The sequence below is a fragment of the Rhinatrema bivittatum genome, chromosome 11 (assembly GCF_901001135.1).
Source record: "Rhinatrema bivittatum chromosome 11, aRhiBiv1.1, whole genome shotgun sequence".
Taxonomy (NCBI): Eukaryota; Metazoa; Chordata; class Amphibia; order Gymnophiona; family Rhinatrematidae; genus Rhinatrema; species Rhinatrema bivittatum.
Window position 1 is genome coordinate 81465959 of NC_042625.1, and position 13754 is coordinate 81479712.

General features: G+C 46.3%; 1 protein-coding gene across 3 annotated transcripts in view; it reads left to right on the forward strand.

The window, feature by feature from the left end:
* The window catches only part of LOC115100929 (schlafen-like protein 1), a 64160-nt gene that overhangs the window by 710 nt on the left and 49696 nt on the right, over window positions 1–13754 (forward strand). The window lies entirely within an intron of this gene.

Here is a 13754-nt window from a genome sequence, read left to right on the forward strand (position 1 = left end):
AATAACCTCTCACTTATCAGAGATCTTTGCCCTGCAGTTTCCAGGATTTTAGTAGGATTAATCTACATTCAAACTTGCAGCCAGACACATGATCATCTCCAGAAATAACCTACTTAACTCTCCACACCCTCAGGCTCTCCATCTGCCACTGCTGTGTGACAGACAGCTGTCCCATTTCTTGATCGAGCATCGCTTTTTAAACAGGCTTTTTAAGTTCTTTCTGTAGCTATTGCAGTCAGATATTTGAACAGGTATTTAATGATGACAAATTGTTTGCGGTCATCACCCCGAAAAAAAGGGTATATCATGGCCACTGTAGATTGAAAAAGAGAGTGGTAGACTTGGGAGTCTGTAAAATGAGAATCCGTATTTCCATGTACATACACAGATCAGTTCAGAGGCCTGGGTTTTGCCTCCCTGCCAGCAAATGGAGACAAAGTTTAATTGATACTGTACATAACCCAGTGTGCCACCTGCTGTCCCTTAATATTTCTCTTTCTCCAGCAGATGGTGTAAAACCTGCAGTCTGGAGAGAAGGAAAAAAAACCAAAGATTAAAAATTGCTGCATCCTCCCAGGGGGTTGAGGTCCTGGTGGGGCCATCCCCCCCCCCCCCACCTGGTTGGAGGTGGACGAGCAGGGGGTTGATGACCCTTCTGATAGCTTGGTCCAGAGGTGGACATCTGGTGGTCCAGATCCCTCTTCCCCCATGAGACAGCAGTGGAATCTTCTGGCAGATCTGCACTGCAAGCCCAGTGAAGCAGGGAAATATCCCTCTTATATGGTTTGTCCTGGGCTGAGTTGCTGAAATTTGGTGAAAGGAGATTGATATAGCCAGTGGTCTGGCTCTTCTCTGATCTGCCATGCGGCCTGTGCTCCTGGAACAGGAACCTGTCACTCTTCCTCTCGTGAGGATACACCCAGGTTTGCTTTTGTAGGGTCCAGTCTCAAAGGCGATTGTTTCCTAAGCACTTGAAAACTCAATGGAAAATTTATAGATTTCTTTTTACAAGTCCCAGGCGGGATTTCAACCAGCTCCCACCTGCTTAGAAGGCAGGTGCCTTCCCCACTGAACCAGCAGTTTAGCTACCAATGGCTGGTCTCCATAAGTTCATCTTTAAGTCTTTAAATTTGCCTTTTCAGTCTTAGAAAACATCCAACTAGAGTTCCATATGTTTTCACAAAGTTCAAAAGTCTGGCCCTATGGGCCTAACTGCCATCTCCCACTGTATCTCTGGGATATTCCACTTGTCCCCAATAGATAACAACCAACTGCCGGCAGTCTTTTCTCGAAACAATGTCCTTTTAGGTAAGTAAATCCAAATAGTGAACAAAGTCTATATCCACCGACTCACCTTCTTTGAAGTTACGCCGGCCATCTGTTTTCCATGATAGTAGGCTCACCAAAGTTCCAGTCCTTTAGAGCAGCCAGTAGCAAGGTCCTTATTCCTCAGTCCCCAGCAGGAGACTGAAACTGCTGGGCTAGGGAGTCTCTCTTATACTCAGCAAACTCCTCCTCCTCTGCTAGGAGATTGGCTCGGAGGCTCCCACCCTCACAGGGGCAGATTGTGGGAAAATAGTGGCCCGGGGGATTTTTCTCCATACTGGCCCATGGGTACCCAATTACATATACAATATAATTTACATATATATGTACACACCCCTATATTTCGGTATGGTCCTCCCATATCAACACAGTACTGTTTGCCAACACTCAAAGAATAACAACCCCACCTATGAAAAAGAATACCACAAATATTACATCAGAATCTAAAATATCAATACACCACCTATCAGGAAAACAGAACAGGCCAAGCTACTACAGATCCCTACAGAGAAACCACATGCTAAAAGAATGCTTCATCTCAGTCTTTGCATTCAGAACACAAACTCTCACCAAATACAGAATACAAAATGAAGGAGCACAAATGACAAAAACTGAAATGGAAACTCCAAGAAGCCAGACTCTGTGTATTAACAATAGAAAAATAGAACCACCATTCCTCATAAAACAAATAAAATCAAGAAACATAAAGCATCAGTTATAATAGTAAAACCATAATAAAATAATATTTTAAAACTACTGATAAATAGAATTTCTATTAAAATCATATACATTTACAATGTCCCAAACACTAATAAAATATTTCAAAACAGCACATATATCAAATAACATTCAATAATTAAAACTAATAAGGATTTTAAAAAGCCCCTGCTGTCCCCTTCTGTGGGAGCAATTTATTTCCAGTCACCCTGATATTGTCGAGGATTAGGAGGTTATCCTCTCTCTCACACATACCCACATGTCCATTCTCTCTCACACATACACTGTCATATACATACACATTCATGCTCTTATACCCACCATAACCTCTCACTGACACTGACACTCTCAGGCTCTAAGACACTCTCTCCCCCTCCACACACACACCACACACACAAACTCTTACTCCCTTGGATTTTCTCATACACACTCATGCTCTTACACACACACACTGACCCCCGAGGCAGGCTCCCATTCGTTTTCACGCTACTCCCTCCCCATCCCCCAGGCATGCACACATTCATTCTCACACACACAGACCCCCAGGCAGGCACCTATGCATTCACACACATACACCCCCCAGGCAGAGTCCCATTCATACAGATGCACACACTAAAGGCAGATCCCCCTCTCTTTCTTTTGCCAGCAACCTCAGAACCTCTCTCATTCCTCTGCTGCCACTGTCACTGCTGCCACATGGCTATTGGGGAGGCGCCGATTGCTGCTACTGACACTGAAGCCCATTCTGCTGCAGGACGCAGCAGAATGGGCTTCAGTGCAGGCCCCGTGGGCTTCCACTTTCTCCATGCTGATCTCGTACATTGTGAGATCCGCATAGAGAAAGTGCTATTCTTGCACATTCCCAAAGATTGCATGTGCCAATCACTAAAAAGTAATATTTTTTTTTTTTACCTTTGCTGGCTGATCTTAGTTTTCTAATTGGTTGGTCACAGGCTTTCTTTTCCACCTTCCCTTTCTTATTTTTTTGCCAATTCCTTTTATATTGTCTTTTTTTCTATTTCTTTTCTCTCCATCTTCTTCCCTCAAACACACAGTCAGGTTCTCATTCTCACATGCATTTCTCTCTCTCTCGCGCACACACACACACACACACACACACGCTCTCACTGTCACATGCTGTCTCTTACAATCATTCATACAGCACATGCTGTCTGACTCTCTCACACACAGGCTCTCTCATATACAATCATTCATACACACAGTCTCTCACTGGCACATGCTGTCTGACTCACACACACAGGCTCTCTCTCACTGTCACATGCTGTCTTGCTCAAGCACAGGCTCTCACTGTCACATGCTGTCTCTCATACAATCATTCATACACACAGGCTCTCACTGTCACATGCTGTCTCACACACACAGAGGCTCTCACATGCTGTCTCTGCAAACATTCAGATCCTCACTCTCGCACACAATCTCTCAACTCATCTCATACACACACACCCTGTACAGACCCTCAGCCTCTCTCACCTCTGTGCCTCCTTTTCGCGGGTCACCGCAGGATGGGCTCTGCAGCGGCCCTGATCTTCTCGGGCCATGGCGGCCCTGTTACCGGGCCTCTTCCTCTTCTCGGCCCGTAAGCGCTGCTCCTCTTCTGCACGCACTGATGCTCCTCCTCCTTCCTGCCCATGCGGCTCCGGCAATGTTTACTTCCGGGGCCGCACAGGCAGGAAGGAGGAGCATCAGCGTGTTTAAACGCGATCTTTTTCTTCGGGCCGTGGTGACGTGAGCCTCACCACGGCCCTGCCGATCTGCCTGCTATATATGCGTCGCTGCTCAGTGGCCGCATGAGCCTCCTTGCGCCGGGGGCATTGGCTCCCCTCAGGATACCACTGTTTGTGGCGCCCCCTAATACTTTGGTTGGAAACTTTATAATACAAAAAAAATAAATAAATCACGTGACAAAAGTGACCGGCCCACCGGGGGAAGCCCGATCCCCCGATAGATCAATCCGCCCCTGCAGCCTCACTTCAGCCCTCCTCCTGAAGCCAAGGATTGGCCTCTAGAACTCCACCCTTAACCTCCCACACCTGTGGTTCTTCTGTCTCAATAGCAACCGGAGGAAGGAACCAAGGTACTTCCCTGGCTTGGTGTTGCTGTGTTTTCCTCCCCCCCCCCTCTCGGATTTTTGGTTCCGGGGTTTTTAACTGACCTCTCGGATTTGGGACGTAGACCCCGTCACAGAACCTCTGCCCCAAAGGGAAAGTATTGGTTTCTATGTAGCTTTATTTGTTCTCAGAGTAAAAAAAAAAAAAAAAAGAGAACAAGTAACTAGTTAGAGAAATCTGTGCAGCAGTGGGGTTCCAAGAGAGGAATCTATCTTAGCAGCTTGGGGAGCTCAGTGGTAAGGTTTTTCAGCAGTTTCTCCGCATGCAGAGGAGACTGGGTGTTGGTTTCGTGGTGCTGAGAGATTATTCCCCTGCTTGCCTTTGAGGTGCTGGTGGTGCCACGGGTACGGGAAGGAACAGAGTGTGCAAGTGGCATGGTGTTCAGGGGTTTGCATCGAGCATGACCGCACCGGTAGAATAAGCCTCGCAGGTGGTGGGATCTAGTCCTTAGGCTTTACCAGTCAACGTGAAAATGGCAGTCATTTCCAGTTCCTTAGCAGTGTCAGCGGGAGAGACAGGGGAATCCCCTCCTCAACTATTGTTTGCAGTTCCCTGTCCCATAGAGGTGCAGAGAGGCACTTGCATTGAAGAGGTGCCTCTAGTTCTAGTAGAGGTCTTCTGCTGGTTCTAAGTTGCTTAGCCATGTGGTAGGCCACGGCAACAGTTCTTTTCACGCATGTGTAGGCATGTGCGCACCACCGTGTGGTGGCCATATGCACAGGGACCTGTGTGCATAAGGCTGCGGCCTAGGTTTGAGCGCATACGTCTGCAACCTAGACTAGCACGTGTTTGCACAGGTACTTGTACGCGTAAGGATGCAGCCTAGACTGGAGCGCGTATTTGTGCGGGTAATTATGCGCGTACGACCATGGCCTACACAAGCGCGTATTTGCACATGTATTTGGGGGCTTACGACTGCAACCTCATTTTGAGCACGTATTTGTGCACACCTGGGTAGCATTGGTGTGTGCACAGGAGGCCGCCTAGAGCTGAAGTTCAGGAGAGCTAGGTACCGGGGATGAACAAGTCCAAACACTTTGCTATCTGTGAGGCTTGCCATCTGATAGCAGTTCAGTCCTCTCTCTCTCTCTCTCCATTTTGTGTCATTGCTGTTTAGATGTTCAAAGCTACTTGATTACTACAGCTTTTGCCCATGTTGGGACATCCCTTTGGCCTATGGTGTCTTTGGAGTGGCGTGGGAGGCAACATTCAGTTCTCCTCCCTTGTTCCCGAGTGCAGAAGCTTCCCCAAGAGAGAGGTTGGAGAGAACAAGTTTGGGCCTATGGACTCTGGTATGTAGATCCATCCTCCTCCTCATGCGTGGAATGTTTCCAGGGCCTACAGACCTTTCTTACGGGGTGCCCACTGAAGGCAAAACAACCTACCATGTAGAGATCATGTACTCGGGCCTCCCATTTGTCAGTCATGACAGGCAAATGCCGCATGTAATGTTCAAGGGGGTGTGGATCATGAGACATCGGAGGATTCCGATGGGGAATTGGCTTTCTCACTTCTAGAAGAGGGAGAAATTGCATATGAATGAGAGCCGCTTTGGATCTACTCATTTTTTTTTTTTTTTCACAGAGATGTCATGCTGAGTTTGGCTCGGACCCTGAACACGCTTAGTGTGCCCAGAGGTCAATTTTATGTTAAGCGTCCTGTTTCTTTCCCCCCCCCCCCCCATATCCAATTCAAGAGATAATGGATTTAAAGAAGTTAAATGTGGCTCTCAAGGTTCCCGATTTCTGCATGGAAACTCTGAGGTCCCTCATAGCAGTGGGACACAAAGGAAACTTCTTGGCATATCTCTCCTTGATAGAGGCATATTTATTTATTTATTTAACACTTTTCTATACCGACCTTCATGGGCAAGCCATATCAGATCGGTTTACATCGAACAAGGGTAAACAACTGTAGTGACAACAAACTTAAAACAAAAGTGTGGAAGAGGCAAAGTTACATTGAACAAGGAAAATGGAACTTGGAAGCTTAATCAGCTGGAAAGATAGGTTATAGCATGCTGAAGTTTATAACTATAATACTATTATTAAGATAATGCTTAAGGCGCTTAGGAGAATCTGAGTCTATTGTCCAGGCAGGAGATAGGCTAAACATTCACTCATGTCCTTCAAGTCTAGAGTAAGGGCAGACTAATGAATGTCAGGGGGTTCAGAGAAGGCTTGACTGAAGAGCCATGTCTTGAGTTTTTTCCTAAAAGTTAGGAGGCAGGGTTCCAATCTGAGGTCTGCGGGGATGTTATTCCAGATATCTGGGCCTGCTATCGAGAAGGCTCGGTCTTTTGTCGAGGTAAGGCGTGTGGCTTTGGTGTGGAAATTCCTTTGTGAATTTCTCTCGTTGGTCTGTTTTGAGAATGTAGTTTGAAAGGGATTTCAAGATCTAATTGAAGTTGGTGGTGGATGGATTTGTGAATTAGAGTAATTGATTTGTGTAGGATTCTAAAATTCACTGGTAGCCAATGTAGGTTCCTGAGGATGGGTGATATGTGGTCTCCACGGATGGTATTGGTCAGTAGTCTCGCTGCGGCATTCTGTATCATCTGTAATGGCTTGGTGGTAGATTTAGGGAGGCCTAGAAGGAGGGCGTTGCAGTAATCAATTTTGGCGAACAACAAAGATTGGAGAACTGTCCTGAAATCTTGGAAAAATAGGAGGAGTTTGATGCGTTTTAGAACCTGGAGTCTGTAGAAGCAGTCTTTGGTTGTGGTATTGACCATTCTCTTCAGGTTTAGGCGGTTGTCAAGAAATACCCCGAGGTCTCTTATATATTGATGAGTGGAAAGAGTATTGTGGGTGGTCTGATGGTGAAAATTGTTTTGGTTTGAGGAGATGAAGAGGAGCTCCGTCTTAGAGGCATTAAGGACCAGGTTTAAGCTGTTGAGAAGGTTTGTAATAGATATAAGGCAGTTGTTCCAGTGAGTGAGGGCATTTGAGATAGAATCTGTTATAGGGATCAAGATCTGCACATCATCTGCATAGAGATAGTGGATTAGATTGAGGTCTGTAAGCAGCTGACAGAGGGGGAGGAGGTAGATGTTGAACAGTGTGGGAGATAAGGAAGATCCTTGTGGTACACCCAATGGGGAATTTGTCAGGGGTGATTCCTTATTGTTAATTTTGACTCTGAAGGTTCTATTGCAGAGGAAGGACTTGAACCAGTTGTGGGCTGAGTCAAAATTAATCAAAATTAATCATTAAGAAACAGAAATCCAGGCTTAGCTTGTTGAACAAATACTGTATTGAATGGGCTGGGATAAAAGATGATATTTTACAAGAAAATATGCAGGCAATAGAACCAAGAACATGAAAAAAAATAAAGAAAACTGTAAAATTAGGAAACAGCTTTCATTTAAAAAAATAAATATTTAGGAGGGAGAAAATCTTTGAGATATTAGATGTGGGTAAAATTAACATTATTACATTTTGGAATTGCTGTCTTTTCCTTGTGCTATACTTGGGTCCTGGTTGGTAAAAGGAGAAACTCTCATGGGTGACTGCACGATCCCTAAGGGCCCAACATGGTCTTAAAGAGGCATGCCCTGGGCTAGGATCAAATGCTTGTTGAGAAGCAAGGGGAAATGTTCAAGTCCATAGATAATGTAGAGGAGAAGGCTAGGATTCTTCGCTTTCATTGCATTTGTTTCAATTTTATCCTTTTTTTTAAATTTAAATATTGATTCAATTCTTGGGGATCTCATAAGGTACTGACTCCAAGCTTAGCTTGGAGAGAAAGTTCTAGTCATCCTGTGTCCACAGTTCTGTTTAGGTCATGGGTTGAGCTAAACTGGATCTTTAGAAGCTCCCATTCTTCCAACTGCATTTGGATTCCTTTCTCGAGTCCCCAAAATTCTTTGCTTGCAGAAAGGGTCAGCTTCAACTTCCAATCACAGTTTGTCTGCATCCCAAAAAGATGGTCATTCCAATATTGAAAACAGAGGATGGAGATCAATAGTAAGAGCTCCAAAATGGAGTTGTGGGGGTAAGAAAAATGAGAGTAATTAAAAAGGAAAAGCTGATTCTTCAAGATGCAATGTTGGTCAGGATGTTCGCCTTCAGAAAGGTCTGATGGCTATATATGCATATAGCCATCAGACCAGAGCACCAGAGATTCCTGAGGGTCATGGGTCTAAGGCAGTGGTCCCCAACCCTGTCCTGGGAGCCCACCAGCCAGTCGGGTTTTCAGGATATCCACAATGAATATGCATGACAGAAATTTTGCATGTTATGGCATCAGTGCATGCACATTTTCTCTCATGCATATTCATTGTGGATATCCTGAAAACCTGACTGGCTGGTGGGCCCCAAGGACAGGGCTGGGGACCACTGGTCTAAGGGAACATTTTTGGTTTCAAGCCCTTCCCTTGGCTTCACATACTTTCACCAAGGTAATGGTGGTGGGAGCGGCCACATTGCAAAAGGAGGGTATGTTGGTGTATCATATCTGGATGAATGGCTCATTCGTATGAAATCATATGACCTCTGTTAATTAGTAGAAAAGGTACTGATTCACTTGAAGTCTCTAGGATGGGTGGTGAACCTAGCAATGAGCCATTTAGTCCTCTTACAAACTCTGGAGTATCTGGGAGCTCAGTTCGACACTAGTGGAGAGAGTTTCTCATGGAGAAAGAGTGCTGAAATTGCAGAGTCAGATTAGGCTTCTGCTAGAGCTTTCGGTGCCCAGGGTCTGGAACTATTGACAAGGTCCTGGGTTCTATGACACTGACATTGGAATTACTGCATTGGGCATCACCCATATGCAGCCTCTGCAAGGGGGCTCTTCTCTCCTGCTAGAATTTGTAATTGGAAGAGTTTCATCTTCCTCTTCCGTTAGAGAGGGAAGCTAGGGACTGTCTTTCCTGGTGGCTTTCTCGCACCAATCTCAAGTGTGGTGTGGAATTGGAGATTCCAAATTGGATAATAGTCATCACTGATGTATGTAAGCATCTCCGAATGGAGGACGATGTGGCAAAATCAGTTGGCACAGGGCCACTGGTCAAAACAGGAGGCCTCATGGCCTATCAGTCGGTTAGAGATGAGAGCGGTGCATTTCAAGTTGCTTGCCTGTCTGCCAAGGTTATGCAGCCATCCAGTATGGATCCTAACAGACAATGCGACCACAATGGACTACATAAACCATCAAGGTGGAACCAAGAATCAGGCAGTGGCTCGAGAAGCCCAGGAGTTGATTCTCTGAGCAGAGCAGCACTTGGAGTGGCTGGCAGAATCTCACATCGCCAGAGTGAACAACATTCGGGCGGATTTTATCAGTCTGAGAAAGTTAGATCCTGGGAAATGGGAGCTGTTGGAGGCAGCGATGTGTCTCATTCAGGGAAGATGGGGGTATTCTGACCAAATAGGAACACCAAGGCATCGCGGTTTTACAGCCGCTGAACAGAACACAGTACAAAGGATTCGGAGCTCTGGTGCTGCTGTGGACTCGAGGGATTCTTCTTTCTCTTCTCTCCTGTGGCCTCTGGTGGACAAGGGATTATGGCGTATAGAGAAACATCCAGGCAACGTGATCCTGGAAGCTCCCGAGTGGCCACATCGACTATGCTTCCCAGATCTGATCAAATGGCCATAGATGGACCCCTAACTTTCAGACATCGGTCAACTGTTTTTCCACCAGGGCCCAATATTTTTGGGTCAGGCGGCTCACTTCTGTCTTGCAGCTTTGCTTCTGAGAGGAGACGACTGAGACGGAGGGGGTATTCTGAAGTGGCTATTTCCACTTTATTGCTGGCTAGGCAGCCTTCTACATCCTTGACGTATGTGCGAATTTGGAGGATTTTCAAGTCCTGGTCTGCTGGTTGATGGAGTGCAACCTCAGTCTGTTCAGGCTATGGTGTTGCATATTTTGGCTTTTCTACAGAAGGGTTCTGGGGAAGGGACTGGCCTTTAACTCTCTAAGAGTCCAGGTAGTGACATTGGATTGTCTCCAGTATAAGGTGCAAGGGTATCCTCTATCCGCATATCCGGATGTTACACAGTTCCTTAGGGGAGCTAAGAACTTGCGTCCTCAGGTGCGTAATATTTGTCCATTTTGGAATCTGAATCTAGTTCTTAGAGGATTGTATGAGGCTCTGTTTGAACCACTAAAGAGAGCTACGGCTAAGGACTCTACTCTTAAAATGGTTTTCTTGGTGCCTATTTGTTCAGATAGGAGAATTTTGGAGCTCCAGGCACTGTTGTGTCTAGATCCCTTCCTACAGATGTCTGATTTGGGGGTATCTTTATGCATGGTGCCTTTTCTGCTTGAGGTAGTCTGTGTTCCATCTTAGACAGTAGAGCTTCTAGCTTTTATGGATTTAGATTCCTCTATGCATCACGTGGGAGAGCTTACTCTTAGATTGAAGGCATGCATTATTGAGGTATCTAAAGGGCTCTTATGATTTCTGTATATTGCATCACCTCTTTATACTGTGGAGTGGTCCAAAGAAGGGAAATAAGTCGTCTTAAGGCTACAATTGTGCAGTGGTTGAAGGATGTAATTGAGTCAACTTACATTTCTAAAGGGCTGGGGAGTTTAGGGGCGCACTTGATGTGTTCTCGGGCAACTTCCTGTGCTGAGTCACAACAGGTGTCTCAGCATGAAATTTGCTGGGTGGCTACTGGGAAATAAATGCATGCTTTTGCTAGGTGTTATCACTTGAATATGGGGAATCCAGCTTCCATGTGCCTTAGTGAGAGTGTTCTATGAGCGGAACTCTCCACATTCTACCCGAGTTAAGGAGAGCTTAGGTACATCCCAGGAGTCTGGACTAATCTGGGTACATACAGGGAAAGGAAAATTGTTTTTTCCCTGCTAATTTTAGTTCCTGTAGTATCACAGAGCAGTGCAAAGACCTGCCCGTTTACTGGGGGGGAGAGTCCATCGTGCATACTATTGCTTTGTATATAGTGCAGAGTTATTGGAGGTTTTCAATCTTGATCGCTTATGTTTAAATTGGGAAATGAGTATTCCATTGTCTTTTTGGGCTTACTTCACCTTCTTCCGGCTCATTGGAGGGGAACGAGTTTGCTTAGAAGTTTGCTTAGAAATGTATGGTGGTTGCTGTCATCATTGCTTGGATTCAGGTTAATACTGAGGGACTGCAGGTGGCACACTGGGTTATGTACAGTATCAGTGAAACTTTCTCTGTCTCCATTTGCTAGCAGGGAGGCAAAACCCAGGAGTCTGGATTGATCTGTGGTACTACAGGAATGAAAATTAGCAACTAAGAACCAATTTTCCTATGGTAGCTCAGAGAGTGGGAAAGGAGGAGATGTAGTCAGCAGGAGCTGCATTCAGCATAAGTTACAACTAGCTTCTGTCACAGTGTGTTGAAAGCTCCTGCAGCTTCTCTGCAAATGTAGTACATTCCATATGTCCTTCCTCTTCTACCTCATAAGAGCTCACATTTGAGAGGCTCATGTACAAAAACATGAAAGACCTAGAAAGGTGGATGCCTGGCAGTAACATTTAGAAATAACTGTGAGGTGAAGAAACCTCTCACAGGGGAAAAAAAAGAGTGGCAACACAGATTATAAAGTATGAGGTCATCCAACATGTCCTGCCAGGAATCAGTTGTGAGAGCAGCAGTGCACAGGAAAGGAAGACTGATATGCACATTCTTACTCTTGTACTGTATAGGAATAGACTCAGGACCAATGGGTTTATGCTCCCCTGCCAGCAGATGGGAGACTGAGTCAGGTTTCAAAGCTGAAGTCACCCTAGATACAACCCTGCAGTGACCTCAGCTCTTCAGTAATTCTCTGTCTCCAGCAGATGCGGACATGCTTACCCTATGGGGATCGCTGTAACTTTTGGAAGAAGAAATTCTACTTTTAAATTGGAAAAAAGATTTGAGCCCCGCTCTCCTACGGTAATACCTAAAGGTCCCTCCCCCAGTTGAGAATTCCTGAGGTGATTTCCAAGATCCCTCAGAGGTATGCCTTGGTCGGGTAGCCGGTTCCTGGCATGGACTTTGCTGCTGAAGCAGCGGATGCAGGAAGCTGAGCGTGGTGGTGACTGCCAAAGCCCTCTCCCCTCGCAGCCAGAGACCGTCTCTGTACTCAATCGATAGGTGCTGAGCCCAGATAAGGTGTGTTTTGTTTTTTTTTTTTTGTTTAAGAAAAGAGGATTTCCTCCTGATTCAGAGATGATGGAGAGGTTTTGGTAAGACTTCCTCTGGTCTCCTTGCTCAGCGTGCCGTACTGACGTTCCTGATCCTGTTGGGGTAAGGGGAAGTGGGCTTCTAAGCAGGTTGAGGGGCCCCCTGGTGGGCTAGGCTCCACTTTAGGCTTGGTCAACACACCACGTGCTAGGCTGTGGTGGTGCCGCCATCTTGCATGCTTTTTTGTGCTTGTATTGCCCACCATAGAGCTTTGGTACGCGCAGTGTATGTCTGCTCTGCACATAATGCCACGTGCATACATATACGCATGACTTACTAGGCGCGGAATACAAGTAAAGCCGAGTGCACGGGTTGTGCATTGCTGCGGCCTGCATAGGTACCCAAAATCTGTGCACATAAAATTTTAAGCATGAGCCGTCTGAACATGCAGTTACTGTCACCAATGGCTCTGGCAGCAAAGAAACATAAGCACTTTTCTCTCTGCGCTGCTGGTCATATTAGGGTTGCACAGTCTGACCTGGATTCTTGCTTATGTCAGCACTGTGAGGAAGCCCAGGGAGAGAGGTGGCCTCCCCAGAGTTTGCTAAGCCCGGCTCCTCCCGTTCAGAGGAAGGGTCAGCCACAGCCTTAACTGGAAGTACCATACATCTGAGTAAACCCGGGACTGGGTCATCCATGGGAGAGGGAAATTTAGTGGCACTTAACCCATTACCTCCTGGGCTAGGCATGGAATGACCCAGCCGCCTTCTCTTGTGTGGAATTCTTTCAAGGCCTTCAAGCCTTCGTACAGGTGCAGTCTGCTACCTCACTAGCCCCTGCCTGGATGGAACCTCAGCCGGTAAGCCCTGTCTCTTTCAGTCCTATTACAGACTTCTAGGTATGCCTTGACTCAACGAGGGTATCCCTGGCAGGAACCGGACGGCACAGTCATAGAAGATGGGGCAATTCCCCCCCCCCCCGCCCTGGTTTCCCAGAACCTGGAGATGCTGGGAGTATCTGGGGTGGAATCTATAATGGAACCAAGGAACAATCCCATTCTGATTTCCCTACGGAGAGCTACTTGCTACTTTCCAGAACTGGAAGACATCCAGGAGTTGATTGACCTGGAATAGGATATCCCAGAAGCAAGCTTTAAAGGTGGATGAGCATTAGAATCTCTATAAACACTAGATCGGCAGCGAGAGAATGTTTGCTTTTCCCCAAAGTGGATGCGCTGGTCTGTGCTGTCTATAAGCGAACAACTATCCCAGTGGAGGGGAGGAGCTGGCCAGTAAATGGGGCGAATCTCCAATATCCTGGCTACCAGAAGATAAGGGAAAGCAGTTACAGCCCCCTCACCCAGAGGCTCCCAACACTTTCTCCCCTACAAAAATTCTACATTTCAGAGGTCTCTGTCCTTTGGGAGGTCTCAGTCCGAGAGAGAGTCAAGCTTGGGTTCAAGTTTGTCC